Source organism: Stenella coeruleoalba (assembly GCF_951394435.1).
Source record: "Stenella coeruleoalba genome assembly, chromosome: 5".
NCBI lineage: Eukaryota > Metazoa > Chordata > Mammalia > Artiodactyla > Delphinidae > Stenella > Stenella coeruleoalba.
The window spans coordinates 95,283,798-95,305,669 of NC_137150.1; the positions used below are offsets into that span (position 1 = coordinate 95,283,798).

Below are 21,872 nucleotides of genomic sequence, written 5' to 3' on the forward strand. Positions count from 1 at the left end.
CTGTGACTCCACGGATCTAACCCCAAAGAGCACATCAAATGTTTTGATAACTAAACTCTAAGGCAGATCACTGACCAGATCACTGATCACTGACCAGATCACTGACTGGCCACTGGTAAAACTCACACAGGACCAATCAGAAAAGCACTACACAGACTGAAAACTAACTTGACATGTAGCCATAGTCCACAGAAGGTCAGTAGGACCTGAACCTAACCAGGTTGATGTCCTGTTAAAAGAAAATAATTTTCCCATATGATTTAAATAAGACCTAGAGTCACATAACAGAATATTCAAACTATCCAAGATACATTCCAAAATTACTTAATACACAAAATGCTAGGAAAATTTGAACATCTAGAGAAGGAAAAGGCAATTGCCAGATGCTAACCCAAAGATGACATGGATGGTGAATTTCATATAACACCTATGAAGCAGCTATTGTAACTAAACTTCAAGAAGTAAAGTTAAGCACTCAAGAAACAAACAGAAATATGGGGAAAAAATCTTAGCATACAAATAGAATATGTAAAAAAATATTAAAAAACAAATGGAAATGTTAGAATTAAAAATATAATAAGCAAATTTTAAAATTCTCTGGATGAGCTCAATAGCAAAATGGAGGTGAAAAGAAAGTCTTAATGAACTTGAAGACAGATCAAGAGAAATTACCTAATATGAACAAAAAAGAGAAAAACAAAATTTTTTTTAAATAAGCAGAACCTCAAGGGGCTGTAGGACATTATCAGAAGATCTAATATTTATGCCATTTAAAACCCAAAAGAAGAGGGAAAAGAATAGGTACAGAGAAAAACATTTGAATAAATAATGGTTGAAAACTTCCTAAATATGGAAAAAGACAAACTTATAGAATCCCCAAAAGCTCAGTGAATCCCCAAGCAGTATAAACTAAATGAAATTTATGCCCAGACATGTCATCACCAAACTTCTGAAAACTAAATACCAAAAAACTTTCTTGAAAACAACAAGAGAAAAGCAATACATTACGTAGATGAGAACAACAATTTGAGGTGTCACAGATTTCTCATGAGAAATCATGGATGCCTGAAGGACATGGAAATAAAGTCAATTAAGAGTCCTACATCCAGTGAAAATATCCTTCAAAAATGAAGAAGCAATTGAAACATTATCAGATGAAGAAAAACTAAAATAATTTGTCAACAGCAGATTTACCCTGAAAGAAATGCTAAAGGAAGATCTTGAAGAAAGAAAGGAAAATGATATCAAAGGGAAGCTTGAAACTATGAAAGTAAAAGGAAGGTCAACAGAAATTATAGCTATCTGAATAAATACAAGACTATTTTTCTGCCAAGTTCTTTAAATAGTTATGATGGATGAAAGCAAAAATGATAACACTGTCCCATGGGGTCTCAATGTATATCAGTATAATACATATGAAAATTACAACATTAAGGATTCTATATGTGGTATGACTTCTACATCACATGTGAAGTGATAAAATATTAATTCTAATTAGACTATAAAAGTTAAATATATTATAATCTCTAGTGCAACCATTAAAATACACACACACACACACAGATCAAGAGAAATTACCTAATATGAAGAAAAAAGAGAAAAAAAGGTTTTTAAAAATAAGCAGAACCTCAAGGGGCTGTAGGACATTATCAGTCAAAAGCTCAATAAATAAATTAAAAGGGAATACTAAGAAAATACTCATCACAAAAGAAAACAGGAAAGTAGAAATAGAGGAACAAAAATTGGAGGAAAACAACAGAAAAAATAATAAAACAGTAGACCCATTTGTTTTAAACATATATAAATCTAAACATATAGATAATTATATTAAAAGTAAACGCTTTAAATACACCAATTTTAAAATGTAGATTTCAGAATGTACCAAAAAACAAAGACCCAACTACATGTTACAGCAAACCCACTATAAATATAATATTTATATTATTATAAATATAAAGTAAAAGAATAAAAAAGGTATAGCATGCAAGTATTAACCAAGAGAAGATAGAAATGGCTATTAATACCAGAGAAAAAGGAAGCTTATAACAAGTAAAAGATACTGGGGATAAAGAAAGACATTACCTAATGATTCAAGGGTTAATTCACCAAGAATATAACAGTCTTAAACATGATTTATCCAACAACAAAGCCTCAAAATAGGCTACAAGGATGTATTGTACAGCACAAGGAATATAGCTATTATTTTGTAATAACTTTACATGGAGTATAATCTATAAAAATTTTGAATCACTATCTTGTACACCTGAAACTAATATAATATTGTAAATCAACTATACCTCAATAAAAAAGAAAAAAACTTAAGAAATTTCTCAAATTATATAAAAATCTACATCAAACTAGGGGAAAAAAAAGACCAAAATATACCCAAAGCAAGCAAAAGGAAGGAAATAAAGATAAGACCAGAAACCAATGAAACTGAAAACAGAAAAATAATACAGAAAATTTTTTTTAAAAACTGATTCTTTGAAACCAATAACAAAATTAATAAACCTCTAACCAGATGGACAAACAAAAAAAGAGACAACACAAATTATCAATATGAGCGACAAAATAAGAGATTTTGCAGTCACCAAAAGGATAATAAGAGAAAACTAACAAACAACTCTACACACAGAAATTTGACAACTTAGGTGAAACGGATCAATTTTTCAAAAAACACAAACTATCACACTCACCTAATAGGAAATATATAATTTGAATGACTCTGTATAAAGAAACTGAATTCATAGTTTATAAACCTTCCTCAATTGAAAACTCTAGGCCCAGATGATTTCACTGGTGAATCTACCAAAGTTTTAAAGAAGAAATAACATCTATTCTACAAGTATCTTCCAGAAATTAGAAGAGGAAGTAACACTTCTCAACTCATTCTGCAAAGCCAGTCTTACCCTGATACCAAAATCAGAAAAAAACAGTACAAGAAAAGAAAATTACAGACCAGTATACTTAATGGACATAAACACAAAAATCCTTAACAAAATATTAACAAAGTAAATCCAAGAAAAATATGAAAAGAATAATACACCACTACCAAGCGGGGTTCATTCCAAGAATGTAAGGTGGATTCACTACTTGAAAATCAATCAATGTAATCCAACATTCTAACAAGCTAAAGAAAAAAAAAAACCACATTATCATATCAATTAATGTAGCAAAATCATTTGACAAAAGTCAATTGTCTTTTATGATAAAAACTTCCAGATAACTTGGAATAGAGGGGAACTTCCTTAACCTGAAAAGATGCATCTACAAAAACTCCACATCCTACTCACTGGTAAAATACTGAATACTTTTCCTCTAAGATCAGGTACAAAGCAAAGATTTCTACTCTCACTACTCCTATCCAGTACTGTACTGTATGTTCTAGCAAGTGTAATAGGCAAGAGAAAGGAATAAAGACATACAGATTAGAAAACAGAGAAATAAAACTGTCTCTATTTGCAAATGAAATGATTGTCTATGTAGAAAATTTGAAGGAATTTTTTTAAAGAGGGGGTCTTCTAGAACTTAAAAGTTAACTTAGCAGGATCTCAGGATACAAATTCAACATTCAAATATTAATAGTATTTCTATATAGTAATAATAAATAAATAGTATTTCTATAATAAATAATAGTTTTCAAAAATACCATAGAAAACAGCTCCAACAAATAAATAAAAATTAAAAAGTGAAGTAAGTCAGACAAAGACAAATATCATATGATATCACTTACATGTAGAATTTTTTTTAATGGTACAAATGGACTTATTTACAAAACAGAAATAGAGTCACCAATGTAGGAAAAAAGAACTTTTGGTTACCAGAGGGAAAGGAAGGGGAGGGATAAATTGGGAGATTGGGATTGACATATACACACTACTATATATGTAACAGATAACTAATAAGGACCTACTGTATAGCACAGGGAACAGTACTCAATATTCTCTAATGGCCTATATGGGAAAAGAATCTAAGAAAGAGTGAATATATGTACATGTATAACTAATTCACTTTGCTATACACCTGAAACTAACACAACATTGTAAATCAACTACACTCCAATAAAATTTTTAAAAAAAGAAACAATTAGGTATAAATCTTAAAAAAATATGTACAGATGAGTATGCTGAAAACTACAGAATGCTGATGAAAAATTAAAGGAAATGTTAAATAAATGGAGATACATGACAAATACTCTTCAACAATTAAAAAAAAGGAACAAAGTAATAATGCGTGTGACAACATGGATGAATTTTTAAAACATCATGTTGAATGAAAGAAGTCAGACATGAAGGAGCATATTCTTTATTATTTCACTTATGTGATGCAAAATTAATCTATTTCTCAGAACAATGGTTGCCTATGGAGAGCGGTGACTGTATGAAAGGAGGCATAGGGGATTTTGGGGGGTGATGGAAATGTTCTGTATCTTAATTTGTGTGGTAGTTATACAAAGGTATTCATTCATCAAAACTCATTCAATTTTATGCTTAGGATTTGCGAATTTCACCATAAATAAATTTTATCTTAGGGCTTCCTTGGTGGCGCAGTGGTTGAGAATCCGCCTGCCGATGCAGGGGACATGGGTTCGTGCCCCGGTCCGGGAAGATCCCACATGCCGCGGAGCAGCTGGGCCCATGAGCCATGGCCGCTGAGCCTGCGCGTCTGGAGCCTGTGCTCCGCAACGAGAGAGGCCACACAGTGAGAGGCCTGCGTACCACAAAAATAAATAAATAAATAAACAAAATTTATCTTAAATATTATTTAGTAATCTCTTCCCACTTCTAGGCATTTAAGCTTCAGAAATCTTAGCATCCAGACTCTAACCTTCCTATCATAAATGCATCTAAAACCTCTGCATAATTTCTTACTGAACATCCTAAGAATATATTCTCGTTCCTTAATAACCTACTCCATTTGTCCTCCCTAAGAAGTTATATACTTTGAAAACAATTTTCTAGGCCATTATTCCCACAGAGAGAATATGTCTAATTACTTGTGTAATTAAACAGATTTTTTTTAAAGTTTGGGCTCTGGGGTCCTTCTAATATTATAAATTTTCTGAAGTAGTTCCTCGATAAAATTTCAAACAAGTCTGGTGGCAGAGCTGTCTACGAAAGAAGCCAGAAGAGGTAGAAAGAATAGAATTGATATTTGGACCATTTGTTCCCAACTTGGGGTTTGAAAACGGACAGAACTCTGCAAGAACTCCAACAAGATCCTGGTGAACCTGTAGGGACAGTCTGATAGTGATAAGCACAGCTTAGGAAGACAGCTGACAAGGATGAGTAAATTTGTTTTATTTCTTTTTTCACAACATTTCATCTTCTTTTTTGCATATAGGTCACCACTGAACCAAGGTGCTCTTATTAGAAGAAGGAACATTGGGTTTCCACTGATAAGGAAATCAGCCCTTCCATGTAAAGAGAGCATTACATATTGGTAATGAGAGAAAGAAAATGTCAGCAGTGTTAGAGCCCTCTGTTCACCTTTGAGATACGATCCCTTTCAAACATATCTTCACCCCTTTCAAAAAGCTTTTATGGAGTTTGCTGGCTTATGACCACGGGTCCACTTTCCTACCCTTTCCCTGATGACTATCACCAGTTCTTTGGTCTCCCTGCTATTTAGGTGTCACAAGACAGGATTCTCCACCTTCACTGACCTCAAGACAACTTTCAGAGAGAGTTCTAAGTCATAACTTATACATAAAAACTTTAATTCTGATGCACATGTTTGTGATGGCAGGAATCTGTGGAAAATGAGTAAAGGAATAAATGGTACATGTGGTTTAACATAGTACAGAACAGAAATACCAGCTCCAGATTGGCAAGATGATTCATGATCTAAGCCAATTAGTTCAGGGGAAAGAGCATTTCAGAGTTATGGGTGACCACAAGAATGTAAGAACTCTAGAAACAGGCAGAAATCTTGGGGCAGGGGATTTTTACATGGCTTGAAATGGTGAGCTGACAAACTTCTATCTCTAGAGTAACCATCTGGCATGGGGATGGCATGCAAAATATCACCACATTGATTTGGAAACCCTTCTAAAGATTCCGAAGGGGAACCTATCTTCTGAACAACAGAAAGAATTTTCTGGCTTGTGCTGTGCTTAAAGAGATCATTTTCATTCTCATCTAGGATGCATGGCCCCCAACAGCCAGCAAGTGATTTAGGGAAATTTTCTGGTGCCAGTTAATGAGTACTTTCTGAACAGCCCAGCCTTAATATAAAACAGTCAGAGAAAAATTTATTATGCATCCCAGTAATACCAGGAAGGAAAATTCTATTTCTATGCCAATAAGTCCAACTAGCATTAAAAGAGAGGTCGTTGGGCTTGTTTGTTTGATTGATTGTTCGAAGGGTGACAGTACTTCTGAGGGTGGTGGGAAGAATGTCGTGTGGCTCCACCTTAGTTGAGGTTCAGTGAACTTGATGGTTACCCTCGTAAGCACCTTGATCTAGGCATTGATAGGGAAGAAAAACAATCATTATTCAAAATAAAAAATATAGAAAAGCTTGGGTTTCCCTGGTGGCGCAGTGGTTGAGAGTCCGCCTGCCGATGCAGGGGACACAGGTTCGTGCCCCAGTCCGGGAAGATCCCACATGCCGCGGAGCGGCTGGGCCCGTGAGCCATGGCCGCTGAGCCTGCGCGTCCGGAGCCTGTGCTCCGCAACGGGAGAGGCCACAACAGTGAGAGGCCCGCGTACAGCAAAAAAAAAATATAGAGAGAGAGAGAGAGAGAAGCTTGAAATTACATATTAGGAAAAGTAATTACAGCCTTTCTTGAATTTTAAGCAAAGAAATCCCTTTCTGATAATTCTGAGTCAACATTCTCTTTTCCTTCATTTGGCTGTGATCATGAAGGAAAAATCTAATCAGTATGGCTTACTATAGTCAATCTATTTAATCTACACAAAATTTCATGACACAGGTTAATTTGCTAAATATAATATAACTTGTAATTTGTAAAGTACTTGTTACCAAAGTGATACTATACAAAGTGTGAACTAAGTGAAATGTATCTTTGGTTCCCCCACCTGTTGCCTCTCTGTGATTTTTTTCCCCATCTGGACATCACTATCCAATATGAAGGCCATGAGCCACATGAGGCTGTTTAAATTTTAATTAAAATTAAATAAAATTTAAAATTCAGTTCTTCAGTCACATTAGCTACATTTCAAGTGCTCAGTTGTCACATATGTCTAATAATTACTGTAGTGAATAGTGCAGATAAACAACACCTTCATCACTGCAGAAAGTTCTAATGCACCATGCTTGACTCTTAAAGTTTTTGTGATCCCCTCTGGCCAGCCTTCTCCCCAGCTGGGCCATGCCTTCCCAAGCATTTCCCCATGTTTTCCTTCCTTCTACTTTTCTTACTCTCTTAGTTTTCCTGAGCCTTCTCATGGTTCTCCATAGGAAATACTGTTTTGTAATTCCTTCTTTGAGGACCCTCCTTGAAACTTAAATAACTGGATAAACTAATCCATGCTTAAGCAATTTGTGGAGACAGAGTTATGCTGTTTCTCCGAAGCAACACATTTGCATTTTAGTAGAAAGCTTCTAGAGATTTCATGTATTTACACAAAAGGTTGACTCTAAAATGTGTGGCTTTAAGCACCATGGTAACCTGTAATATTTGGTGAACAAACCTCACAGTGCAAGAGCCTTTAGAGCACATTTCAAAGCATATTATCCTGTTGGCCTGCTCATCTACAATGGCCTTGGTTCACTATGTTGTTTTGTCTCCTAGGAGTGTTGGGGATCCCTAACTGTCACCACAAAAGAAGTAGCGTTATGCATCTGACAAGGAGTAGGGATAGTAGGTCAAAAGATATTTGTTTTGCTTGTAACTAAGAAAATTTTTAGAGCTCAAGTTGGGGTTTGGGTACCATAATCCATGTATTCTTTGTCCATCCTGGGCTTCCTGCCAAGGCATCACACAAGAAACAATTAATAGCAAAATAAGAGATAATATAAGGTTCTTAATAACAGCTTAGCAGATGTTCCCTTCTCTGCCAACATAGGGCTCAGATAAAAACTGAACTGGCAAATGCAGCTTAGGCCAGAAGACATTTTTTAAAAGAAAATACTGGATCAGAGAGAGGCAAGGAACTGGTCACTGTGCCTGGGGCAACAGTCTTCTTTATCTGCTTACCACAAGCTGCAAGAAGTAAAAGTTAATATCCACCTCCTCAAAAGGCTTTGGTTCTCTTAATGTGTTCAGAAAAAAAAAGGCAGAAGAGAAAAAGAGGGTAGCCAGAGCTGCCTCAGGAGCCAGTCATGTGCCATGCAGTGTTCCACTTTCTGGATTCAGCTGATTGTTTTCTTGTGGTGTCATTTAACTTGATCTCTAGACATAGAAATTTTTATATAACTGAAGTAAACTGCATTTTCACAAGAAAAATAATAAAATCAATAGCATCTCTCCAGTGTTTTCTTTTTGGATTTTAGGGGTTTTGTTAATATTATTTCTTATTTATCAAAGAATTAGATACACATAGCTTTAATAGTGAAGTAATGCTAAAAGGATAACAAAAAAGCAGTACCCTGGCCTCACTGTAATCCTCCCCAGGGACTACCACTTTCATCTCTTTTTAGCTATTTCTTCTGGTAGTTACCTGAATATGTCTAAATACCATTTTTATATTGATACTACTATCACTCTAAAAACATTTCATTATGGAAAGCATCAAACACATACAAAAGTTAGGGTAGTATGATGCACCCACCCCATGGACCCATCACATGGCCAATCTCGATTCATCTATACAACCACCCATTTTTTCACCCACCCATCTCAACTGTATTCTGTAAATAAATACAAGATATATCACTTTAGTTATAAATATCTCAATATATATGACTCAATGGACATCACTTTTAAAAAGTCTTTAACAAAATATAATCATAATACTATTATCACACATCCAGATTTAACAATTACTCCTAAATATTATCAAATACCCAGTTGTTGATGACATTTTTCTGATTGTCTCATAATTTTTTATATTTGATTTATATAAATCAAGATGCAAACAAGATTCTTTTCTTTCTGTGTCATTTAGGTCTCCTTTCTTTTAATCTATGGCAGTGGTTCTAAATGTCAGGTAATTTTGCTCCCAGGCAATGTCTGGAGTCGTTTTTGGTGGTCACAACTTGGAGGCAAGGGCTTCAGAATTCCAATGACATCTAGTAGGTAGAGACCAGGGCTGCTGTTAAAAATCCTACAATGCACAAGATAACCCCAACAACAGAGAATTACCTGGCCCAAAATGTCAATAGTGACAAGGCTGAGAAACCCTGATCTATACAATATGGGATTCCATCCTTCCCCTCAACCCTGCTTATTTCTAGGTCATTTGACCCCTAGAGTTTTCCACCTTCTGGACTTTGCTGATTGCATCCCCATTTTGTCTTATAACATGTCCCTCATTCTCTAAAACTTGTGTAAATTAGAAATAAAGAGGGAACACATTAAAATATTAAACTGATAGAAAACATACTGAAGTATTAAAACTTCTGTGTGAAAATGTGAAGCAGGCAGTTGGATCATAGACTATTCTAAAATAGCCTAAGAAAAGGGCCTCAGAATAATGCTACTTAGTATGGTTTAAATATGAAGTTAATGACCAACAATGTAATTCCTGAATTCTCAGTGTCAGGCTGCATAATGTAGAAGTCTATCGTCCTCCCATTTCCTTTTTGTGTGACCCTCTCCTGTAATAAGATGGAAATGTGCTCTTTTCCCTTGCAGGTCTACTCTTCACCCTGCTCTGTGACCAGGAATGCTGGCCTGTGTACACAGCATCAATGGACTCCCTTGTCCTCTGTCTCTGGTCTGGCTCAGTCAATAAATATACCTGTTTTTCATTTGTGCTAAGAAAAAAATTCAAGAAAACATGCTTAAATTTTAGGATGTCCAGAAGTTATATCACTTACATTTCTTACCCTTTCCTCTTTTTTTTTTTTTTCTAGTTTTTATTATTGCTCCTCTTTAACTCTTACATCCTCAGGAATGTAGGGAATTAGGGAATTACGTCACTAACCAAAAGTTATTTAAAGGGGAAAACATTTTTCTCTATTGACTCACAACAGAGGAAGAGAGCTGGAGTAACAGCTCCAGCTGGGCAAGGAACAGAGGCTTCCTTATAGTAACTGGACATGACTCACTGGCCTTGTTTGTGAGCACATATGAGACACCCCCTGAGTACACCTCAACACTTTGGGAGTCGGGGGACATTATAGCTTAATGGTGTCCTGCATTATCAGATGAGGTATGACAAAGCAAAACTGAGGTTACTTAAAGAAAAGCTCTTCGATCAGTGTGCAGTATCAAAATATGGAGCCATCTGCCTAAAGAACACTCCCTCAGAGGGGGGCACATCCTCATACCTAACCTGGCACTGACATAGAGTGGGCTCTTATAAATATTTGTTGAATTCAAATTCAATATGCCTTACTGAAATTTTTTCTCTCTCAAAAGCTTGAGGAAGCATAAAAGAGAGCCCTTAATCTGTCATTCTTTCATTTTTGACTCAATTCCAGTCAAAAATGAAGAACTGCTTGGTGAAGCAGAAGTGATAGGAACATGTTAAAAAGTGAGCACTCTTTGGAGAACTGGTTGATTCCAGGGCTGGAGCAGGGAAATTACAAGAAGAGCATAAATCATCTTGAGGTCCTAGGCAATGAGGTAGTGCTCAAAAATATGCAAACATGCTTTATTTGAAGATGGCATGGGAAACTAAAAAAGTACTCCACAGCCAAAGCTGAAAAACAGTTTATCAACAAAAACTAAAATTAATATAGAATTATAACCCTAATAATAAAATTAACATCCATGAATCCATCCTAATATAAATAAATAATTGAATAAATAAATAAATGAGGGAGAAGAGACAATTCTTCCTTATGAAAGCATTTCATGAAATATCACCTCATACCTGTTAGAATGGCTATTATCAAAAAGACAAGAAATGGGGATGATGGGGACGATGTGGAGAAAAGGGAAAACTGATGCATTGTTCATGGGAATGCAAACTGGTGCAGCCATTATGTAAAGCAGTATAGGGATTTCCTCAAAAAATTAAAAATAGAACTCCCATATGATCCAGTAATCCCGCTTTTGGAAATATATCCAAAGGAAATAAAAACAATATCTGGAAAAGATATCCGCACTCCATGTTCACTGCAGCATTCTGCACAACAGCCAAGACATGGAAACAACATAGGTGTCCACTGATGGATGAATGAATAAAGAAAATATTATATATATTTATATATTATATATATTTATATGTTATATAATTATATAATTCAGCCATATATCTTGCCATTTGTAACAACACAGATGGAGCTTGAGGGCATTATTCTAAGTGAAATAAGTCAGACAGAGAAAGACATATACTGTATAGTATCACTTATATGTAGAATTTTAAAAAGCCGAACTCATAAAAAAAGAGAGTAGATTGGTGGTTGCCAGGGGCTCAGGGTTTCAGGGGGTGGGGAGATCTCAAAGGACACAAACTTCTAGCTATAAGATGAGTAAATTCTGGGGATCTAAGGTACAGCATGGTGAGAGAATAAATCTTGAATGTTATCATCACACACACACAAATGGTAATTATGTGGGGGAATATAGGTGTTAACTAACCTTATTGTGCAGACTGATACTCATATATATTTTGCAATATATATGAATATCAATTACCATGTTTTATAACAAACTTACATATGTTACTTGTCAATAATATTTCAATAAAGCTGGAAAAAAAATTTAGCTCAATTATATCTCCTTAGGTTTGGTTTAAATCAGGCTATTTTTTTAAAAAAGAAACATTTTAATTAACAAATAGAAAATAACTGTTAGAACACCATACTAATAACTGCTGCAAGTAAGATGCACTGAAGGATGCTAAAATTAGTGGGTGAAAGTTTAAGCACAAACAAAATACTTGCATGTTCTCAAAGAACCTCCCACAAAACACTGAGTAATATGAAGGGGAAAACAGCAACTTTCTAGTGGAGATCCTGAAAGACATAATCCTAGTTAAGTAATCAAAGTTAGCATCACCAGTAATAATCATATACCTCCTGATATGAAGCACTGAGAAGGGCGCATCACATCTGTGATATCCTTTGCAACAACTCATAGCCTCAATCTAATCATGAGAAAACATCAGACAAACCCAAACATCAGACAACAACCCAAGGGTGTTCTACAAAAATAACTGACCAGTGCTTTCCAAAATCATCAGGGTTGTAAAAGATAAGGAAAGACTAAGGAATTGTCACAGATTGGAAGATACTAAGGAAATGTGACAACTAAATGCAATGTATGATCCTTGACTGGATCTTGGAATAGAAAAAAAAAAAGGACATTTGTGGAAAAATGGATGCAATCCAAATTTTGTATTTCAGTTAATAGTAACTGAATTAAGGTTACTAAGCATTAATCTTAGTTTTGGTTTAATTGTTCTATGGTTATGTAAGCTGTTAACAAATAGGAGCTGGTAAAGGGTATATGGGATCTCACTGAGCTATTTCTGCAACTCGTTTTTAAGTCTAAAATGATCTCAAAATATAGAAGTTTTTAAAATGTGATGAGCACATCTTGGAATTCCTAGGATAGGAGGACTGGAACACTATAAAATCAGCACACACTCATTTGTCATTGGGAAAAGAGTTTCCAAAAGTTCAGAGAAAAGACAGACATGATCTCACATCCAGAGATCCTGAAGGGAAAGTGATTCAAGAGAAAAAGTGAATTCTAATAAAAACATTAAAACATATGAGAAACTTGTGAATCATCTTCCTGCCTCTTCCTTTCCCCCATACTCAAGCAGCCACCTAATCCTATCAATACTACCTTCTAAATGTCACTCAATTCAAACCCCTTCTCTCTATCACTCCACACTGAACTAGTTTTACTTTCATTGTCCTCTTGACTAATGATTTCCCCTCCAAAAATTTTCCAAAGTCTAACATATCCTAAGTTGATGTCACCAGAATTGTTTTTCTAAAAGGAATCTATTTCCCTTCTCTGCTCAAGAACATTCAAGTTTATTCCATTTGGAAAAAATCCAAATCCCTTAGCAAACATTCACGGTCCCTCACCATTGAGCTGTTCCTTAACTTCAGTCTCATCTCTGTTCACTCACCCAAGAAGTACTCTATACTCCAGCTGCAGGACTAGTTATGAAGCCCAGAATGTATCATCTGGCTTATGTTCATGTTATTCATGAATAGAATACCACATTACCCAGCTTCTCTGTCCTACAAATTCTTATTCATTCTTGCTCAAACATCATTTCTGTTCCAGACTTCTCTGATTTTGCACATCCTCCTTATCCCATTCTATATGCTCTGCAAGCAGAATTAATCCTGTCTCTCTGCTATGCTCCCCCAGAACATTGTGACTACTCTTAATAAGCATATGCTGTATTGTATGTGGCTTGTAGTATACAAGTTTGATTACCTTAGTAGAGTATAAATCTTCTGATGGCAAGGTTCATGTCTAATTCACTTAAGAATCTCCAGTCTGGACTCATGGCCTGGCACTTAAGAGTCAGTCAGCACCACTGGATGGGCTGAACCAATTTAAAATATAACCAAATCTGATTCCCAGGGATACAAAGAGAGAAACAGTTAAAGTAATATATATGGCTACATATATACCTGTTGAACTTAAATTTTTAAATGACATCAAAAAAAAACTAGGAGGAAATAAAAACCCCATGATTGTAGATTGACATAAAAGAATAATATATTATTATAATTATTCTAACAAGAACACTAAAAACCAAAATATTCTAGGCTTGTGAAACAAAAAATGTCATTGACAACAGAAAGGACCCCATTAGCTACATCAACTTTAAGAAAAATAAGGAGAGCCAACTGTTTAGGAAAGACAAGAATAATGTCAAAGATGAAAAGTAGAAAACAAAATTACTCAACACTTTTCTCACTTACATCTCTTTCTATCAAGGAAAATGATGTTCACATTATAATAAAAATCTTGTTAAAGGAAATTAAACCAGGTTGATTTGAAAGAAACATTTATCAGTTATATCCCAGATTCAATATCCCAGCATTTGAAAACAACCAGCTGATATGAATCACTGACACAAAATCATTGTCAGAAATCTTAAAAAAATTATGAGTTGGTGTAGTGAAAAAAAAATGTAATTAAGAGCAAAGTGAGAGAGAGAGAGAGAGAGAGAAACCAATGTATTTCAGGAACCATGAATCCCTCAACTTAATATTAAACTCCAATTAAATTATATACTAGTTATTAGAAAGATGGTTTGCCAGATATTATAAAGCTGTGCTGTCCAAAATCACAACCACTAGTCAAATCTTACTATTTTTAAATTATTTAAAATTTAAAAAAATAAAAATAAGTTCCTGAGTCACACTAGCCACATCTTAAGTACTCAGTAGCCACATATGGCTGGTGGCTACCATACTGAACAGCACAGGTAATAGAATGTTCTATCATTGCAGAAAGTTCCATTGGACAGTGCTGTTAAAGAGAGTAGTGAGCACTGGAAGCCAGCATCATTTACAGAAACTCTTATACTGAACTAATAATATTTCTATCATTTCATAGGATTGTTATACTGTTGGAAACGGGAAGTATGTAGATATAGACTATACTGATTTCAAAAACACATCCAACAAAGCTGCTTATGAAACCCCAGTTGATAAAAATATAGAAATATGGACAAGGTATAATACAATTGAGCAAAAATTGTCCCCATAGACTGTTGATTAATAAACTAATATAATTTTGGAAGAATGATTTACTAGTTTTCTCCAAAATCCTGTCATTGGTCCTCTCTTGCTCAATGTTGTTAGCAATAATTTGCTGACATATAAAAGGAAAAGCTATCAAGTTTTCAAATAACTAAATGACAGCAAGATTATTTCATAACTTTCTAGAGGACAATTTACTAAAACATATCAAAACCTTTTACAATTTGACTTACTTCTTGAGTCACAGTTCCACTTCCTCAGGAAATAGTCACAGATGTTTGCAGGGATTTAGCTACATGGATGATAGCGAAATATTTGGGGAAAATCTAATTGTCAAATAATAAAAGACTAATTAAATAAACAGCAGTACGCTTGCATTGATCATCACTGTATTCCCTACAATACTATGTACTTCATGGATATTTTTTAAATATACCAAATAAAAGATGAATGAAGTGAGGAAAAAAGAAAATTATAAAATAAACTATATGGTATGATCATATGTATCATACATATCTGGTATGGTAATAAATGCATACGTACTATATTTATGCATGTAGGGATATAAACATGTACCTAGAGAAGAAGACTAGACAGAGATAAACTAAAATGCTAATAATATTTAATCCCTGGCAATGAGTTAGGGAACATTTTTGTGTTCTCCTTTTAACTCATCTATACTTTTTTTTTTTTTTGCGGTACACGGGCCTCTCACTGTTGTGGCCTCTCCCGTTGCGGAGCACAGGCTCCAGACGCGCAGGCTCAGCGGCTATGGCTCATGGGCCCAGCCGCTCCACGGCATGTGGGATCTTCCCGGACTGGGGCACGAACCCGTGTCCCCTGCATCGGCAGGCTCACTCTCAACCACTACGCCACCAGGGAAGCCCTCATCTATACTTCTTAAAAGTTCTGTCATGAAGAGATGATTCTTTAGCATAAGAACAACATTTTGAACAAGGAGCAATGGATAATATGTTTGATAAAAGAAGCAACATTTAAAAGGAAGAAAACACATTCAACAAACTAGAACAATGGATCAAAATTAACAAGAGGAAGGTTAATAGGCATATGTAGAAAGTCTAGTTTTTAAGTTCTAAAAGTCCCCTGGAAAAACTACAGTTTGGAGAAGACTGACCTAACAATAAGTTTGTTAAAGTAAATGCACAAATTTTAAATGAATTTATGTAGCATAATTTCCAAAAGAGTGATTACAAACCTAAATTACATTAACAGGATATCTTGCCCAGGACAGGAAGAGTGATGGTCCCTCTGTTCTTTTGGACTGATATGGCCATATCTGTTCACTGGTCTCCTTTTTTTATACAATGGAGTTTACCCAAGAAAACCAAAAATATGGGGAACCAGGAAACTGAAGGGACTGAAAATCCTACAACATAAGAAAAAGTTAGCAGAATTGGTGCTCTTTAGCTTAAAATAGAAAAAAACGTAGGAACTCCTAGACAGCTGTCTTCATGTACAAAAGAAGGATTAGACAATATGTTAGGTCACTGATGCAGAGAAGATACAGGAGGTCAGATTTCCGCTTAACACAAGGAAAACAGCAAGTTGTTACATAATACTGAGCAGAGTTCCCTGTGCTATACAGTAGGTCCTTGTTGGTTATCCATTTTATTTTTTATTGGAGTATAATTGCTTTACAATGTTGTGTTTCTGTGCTTTCCTTTTTGAAGTATATTCATTGTCACACAGTGTGTGCAGAGGGAAAAAGAAGAAAAACAACTTATTTCCATTGTTGAAGAACTTGACACATTTTGCATATTGATGTGAATCAAAGAAAGAGAGGCAAGATGGAGTGAACATGTGAGGAGAAGAAATGCTAAATATATAAAAATAATTGAATATATTTTGAAACCCATGGACTGTCATAAAAACTAAGGCATTTCTTTTTTTGCAAATTCACATAACCAATGAACTGAAACTAGTCAGAGATATATTCTGCATGTCAGTCCACTTAAATCAAGCATGAAGACAAACTTACAAGCTAGAAACATCGACATCCTTGAGGTATCTGTCACTACACTGCCTGACACAGGTATACATTGCTTCAAGGCTCCTCATTCACTGGACAAAGTAACTGCTCTCCCCTCCCCACTAAGTTACTCATAGAAACACTTTCCAAATGATAGCAAAATTGAGAGCAAGAAACTAAGGTCCAAATAGAACCCTGGGTTGCCAATGGCTCAAACAGGCCCAGTTTTCAAGCTCATTTATTCATTCTTCTGTTTATTTATTCAAAAAACACATACTGCGCTTCTATTACGTGCCAAGTACTGTGTTGTGTGAGTCCTTCCCCAGCTAGCTCCACCACAGTTCATTCATTCATCCTAAAAACTCTTATTCACATTGCCCTTCAGATAGCCATCTTTGACACCACAGCTTACACGGAGAAACCAAGGAAAATTACTTTTTTTTTTTTTTTTTTTTGGTACGCGGGCCTCTCACTGCCGTGGCCTCTCCTGTTGCGGAGCACAGGCTCCGGGCGCGCAGGCTCAGCAGCCATGACTCATGGGCCCAGCCGCTCCGCGGCATGTGGGATCCTCCCGGGGCACGAACCCGCGTCCCCTGCATCGGCAGGTGGACTCTCAACCACTGCGCCACCAGGGAAGCCCGGAAAATTACTATTTGATTCACAAAGCAAACAGTTCCAGTGCTTGAGCCTGGTCTACAATCCCAGGGCTGGGAGGCCAGCTTGGCAGGAAAGGGCATCCCAGTCCAAGACTCAGAGACTAACTCATCAGAAGCCCTCCTTGCAGAAGGTTCTGTTCATTCACACCAACAGATATAACTATATCTATTGCTTATGTCCATTTACAAAATCTTCCTAAAAGCAAATATGATAGTGAAAGAGAACCTGGCACATCAAAAACCTAGTCACCATATTTACAGGTTCAATAGAAAGTTAAATGCACAGAATCCAGAGAATGCATGTGGCACCTCCTTCCTGTGTCGATCTGAGGTTTCTGTTTTTATTTTAAGTTTTGGGGGAGATGCATCTGTTTTCTCTCAATGTCATAGAAACAATTCATCTACAGGAAATCTATGGAAGTCAAGACTCCCACCTAATGAATACAGTCAGATAATAAGAAAACATCTTGGTGGGAATGTAAATTGATACAGCCACTATGGAGAATAGTATGGAGGTTCCTCAAAAAACTAAAAATAGAACTACAATTCGACCCAGTAATCCCACTACTGGGCATATACCTTGAGAAAACCATAATTCAAAAAGAGTCATGTACCACAATGTTCATTGCAGCATTATTTACAATAGCCAGGACATGGAAGCAACCTAAGTGTCCATCGACAGATGAATGGATAAAGATGTGGCACATATATACAGTGGAATATTACTCAGCCATAAAAAGAAATGAAATTGAGTTATTTGTAGTAAGGTGGTTGGACCTAGAGTCTGTCATACAGAGTGAAATAAGTCAGAAAGAGAAAAACAAATACCATATATATGCTAATGCATATATATGGAGTCTAAAAAAAATGGTTCTGATGAACCTAGGGGCGGGACAGGAATAAAGACGCAGACATAGAGAATGGACTTGAGGACAAGGGGAGTGGGAAGGGTAAGATGGGACGAAGTGAGAGAGTAGCACTGACATATATACACTAACAAACGTAAAAGAGATAGCTAGTGGGAAGCAGCCACATAGCACAGAGAGATCAGCTCCGTGCTTTGTGACCACCTAAGGGGTGGGATAGGGAGGGTGGGAGGGAGACGCAAGAGGGAGGGGATATGGGGATATATGTATACATATAGCTGATTCACTTTGTTGTACAGCAGAAGCTAGCACAACATTGTAAAGCAATTATACTCCAATAAAGATGTTAAAATTTTTTTTAATAAAATAAAATAAATAAGAAAACACCTACCATAGGACCTTTCCTTATAGAAATGGTGCAGAAATATGACTAGATTTCTATATTTTACCGGTGATGGGTTTGATTTTGTTTTTTGGTTTTGTTTTTGATTTTTAGTATGGGAATCTTTCAATTTAGAAAAAGTAAGGCTAGAAGATGTGTCTAGTTCTTACTGAATGAAGAAGCAAAGAATCAGAATCTCCAGCAAACTTAGGATTAATTTCAAGGACACAGAACTTCTTACAGAGAATGTTCTCCTGGGCAATACGTGATGAATGCTCCCTCTTTCATGGAGGAATCAGAAAGAGTTGAGTTGTTGAAATGCAGACAGGCAGAGGAGGCCAACCTCATTACCTTCGAGTTCAAGCCCTGCAGGTATCTTTGTCTCTTTGCCTGTTTTGGGGTCTCAGCAACTGTCTAGGAGAAGGCAGGGTTTACCTGTTACACAGCAGTGGTTAAGATCAGGCCAACCGAGAAACAACAGATGCACAATAGATTACCGAGGTCTTTAGGAAATTGGCAGATACAGTGTGAGGAGTAGCTGGTTCTCTGAGGGCTTGGCAAAGATATTTTTCATCCAATTTTTCATTCACTCAAAAATATTTATTTAACATTTATTTAGCATCTTCATTGTGCCTGGCCCTACCTTTAGCTATACAACAATGAACAAAATCTTTTTCCTTAATGAAGCTTACTTAGTTCTAATGGGGAAAATGAGGAAGGAGGAGAAAAAGAAGGAACAACAAAGAGCTGCTGACAAGAGTTCCCAAAGTCCTTTCAAAAAGTGTTCTCTAGTCCAGCAGATTTTATCCTGCTATTCTCCAGTTTCCAGTTTTCAAAAAGCCTATTTAATTGGTGAAAGGCTCAAACTGGCTTTTTGAGATAAAAGGCTATTTCCCAGCAGCATCCCAAAATTCATGTTATCATTTGGGAGCACACCAGTGTAACACCATTATTAATTTCTGGGCTTGCTGGGTGGTTTGTCTGCACATCTCCATCATCCAAGTTTCTAGGAGTAGAGGGGAACAAAGTGGAACTTAAACAAGCCACACCTGCTGAGGCATTGGGAAATTGGATGACCTAGAACAGGTTACTTAATCTGAGTTTAGTCATATGTAAAATGTGGGAAATACTTACCTCATGATATGAAGATAAAATGAGATAATGTACAGAAAGTTGTAGAGTGTCTGGCACATGGCAAGTTCTTCTGAAATATCGCTGTTATTAATTGCTATTACTACTACTAACAGGGCTTGTCAGTCCCTCCTCAACAAACTACCAAATGACTTGCCAAGCAATGCCAAGAGATGCATGTGGGGCTGTGCTACCCTGGGGAAGTGAGAGGGAGTTATGGAAAACACCCTCCAGGAGCCATTGGAACACACAAGGATGGGTGTATCCAGATGTTACACCCACAGGAAAATATATATGGGTTTTAATGACCAGACCAAGATTGTGTCACCGAAAAAGCCAAATAACAATTCCCAGGAAATAAAAAGAGAATCTGGGTAATAAAATAAAATCTAACCGTTTTTCTCTTTTCCTTTGTGCTTAGTCTAGTGTCTCTTGCTCATAGGGTGCAGCGTGCAGAGGCCTCGCGCAGACCTTCAGACCAGAGCTCCTCTTGCGAAAAGGCTGCAGGGACAGCTCAGCTCAGCGGGCCCTGCACGACACTGCAATTCAAGATGGCGGCGGCAGGTTGTGTGCAGAGGTGTTGCATCAGGCACTGAGCTGAGCCTGCACCCTCATGCGAGAACCTGACCCCTCCCTGAAGAGATCCCTATAAAGCAGCACCCACCAGGGCTAGAGAGCTTTTATGCTCTAGGTTGTGAGCTCACATTTCTCCATTCTGTGCTCAAAGAATAAAGCTTCCTTTGCTTCTGAACTGAACTCAGTCTCTCTCGTTCTATTGGTTAGAAAGACAACAGGCAGAAGACCTTCAAGACGGCGGAAGAGTAAGACATGGAGATCACCTTCCTCCCCACAAATACATCAGAAATACATCTACATGTTGAACAACTCCTACAGAACACCTACTGAACGCTGGCAGAAAACCTCAGACCTCCCCAAAGACAAGAAACTCCCCACGTACCTGGGTAGGGTAAAAGAAAAAATAAAAAACAGAGGCAAAGAATAGGGACGGGACCTGCACAAGTGGGAGGGAGCTGTGAAGGAGGAAAGGTTTCTCCACACTAGGAAGCACCTTCGCGGGCGGAGACTACAGGTGGCGGAGGGGGAAAGCTTTGGATCCGCGGAGTAGAGCACAGCAACAGCGGTACGTAAGACAAAGCGGAGAGATTCTCGCACAGAGGATCCGTGCTGACCGGTACTTACCAGACTGAGACGCTTGTCTGCTCACCCGCCGGGTCGGGAGGGGGCTGGGAGCTGAGGCTCGGTCAGAGCGCAGGGAGATGACTGACAGCGTGAACACAGCCTGAAGGGGGCTAGTGCGCCACAGCTAGCCGGGAGGGAGTCCGGGAAAAAGTCTGGAACCGCTGAAGAGGAAAGAGACTTTTTCCTGCCTCTTTGTTTCCTGGTGCGTGAGGAGAGGGGATTAAGAGCGCTGCTTAAAGGAGCTCCAGAGATGGGCGCGAGCCACGGCTAAAAGCGCGGACCCCAGAGACAGGCATGAGACGCTAAGGCTGCTGCTGCCGCCACCAAGAAGCCTGTGTGCGAGCACAGGTCACTCTCCACACCTCCCCTCCCGGGAGCCTGTGCAGCCCGCCACCGCCAGGGTCCCGTGATCCAGAGACAACTTCCCTGGTAGAACGCACGGCACGCCTCAGGCTCGTGCAACGATACGCCGGCCTCTGCCGCCGCAGGCCCGCCCCGCACTCCGTGCCCCTCCCTCCCCCAGGCCTGAGTGAGCCAGAGCCGCGGACTCACCTGCTCCCTTAACCCCGTCCTGTCCGAGTAAAGAACAGACGCCCTCCAGCGACCTACACACAGAGGCGGGGCCAAACACAAAGCTGAGCCCCTGGGAGCCGTGCGAACAAAGGGAAAGGGAAATTCCTCCCAGCAGCCTCAGGAGCAGCAGATTAAAACTCCACCATCAACCTGATGTACCCTGCATCTCTGGAATACCTGAATAGACAATGAATCATCCCAAAATTGAGGCAGTGGACTTTGGGAGCAGCGATATATTTTTTTTTTTACCTTTTTCTCTTTTTGTGAGTGTGTATGTGTATGCTTCTGTGTGTGATTTGTCTGTATAGCTT

At 37.5% G+C, this 21,872-nt stretch overlaps 1 long non-coding RNA gene across 1 annotated transcript in view; it reads right to left on the bottom strand.

Annotated features, from left to right (window-relative positions):
• Nucleotides 1-21,170, bottom strand: part of LOC307186551 — an 87,844-nt gene extending 66,674 nt beyond the window's left edge. Inside the window, exon 1 of the long non-coding RNA XR_013828402.1 lies at nucleotides 20,989-21,170. This is a non-coding gene — a long non-coding RNA (uncharacterized lncRNA). The remainder of the gene's footprint in view (nucleotides 1-20,988) is intronic.
• Between the last annotated feature and the right edge of the window lie 702 nt (nucleotides 21,171-21,872).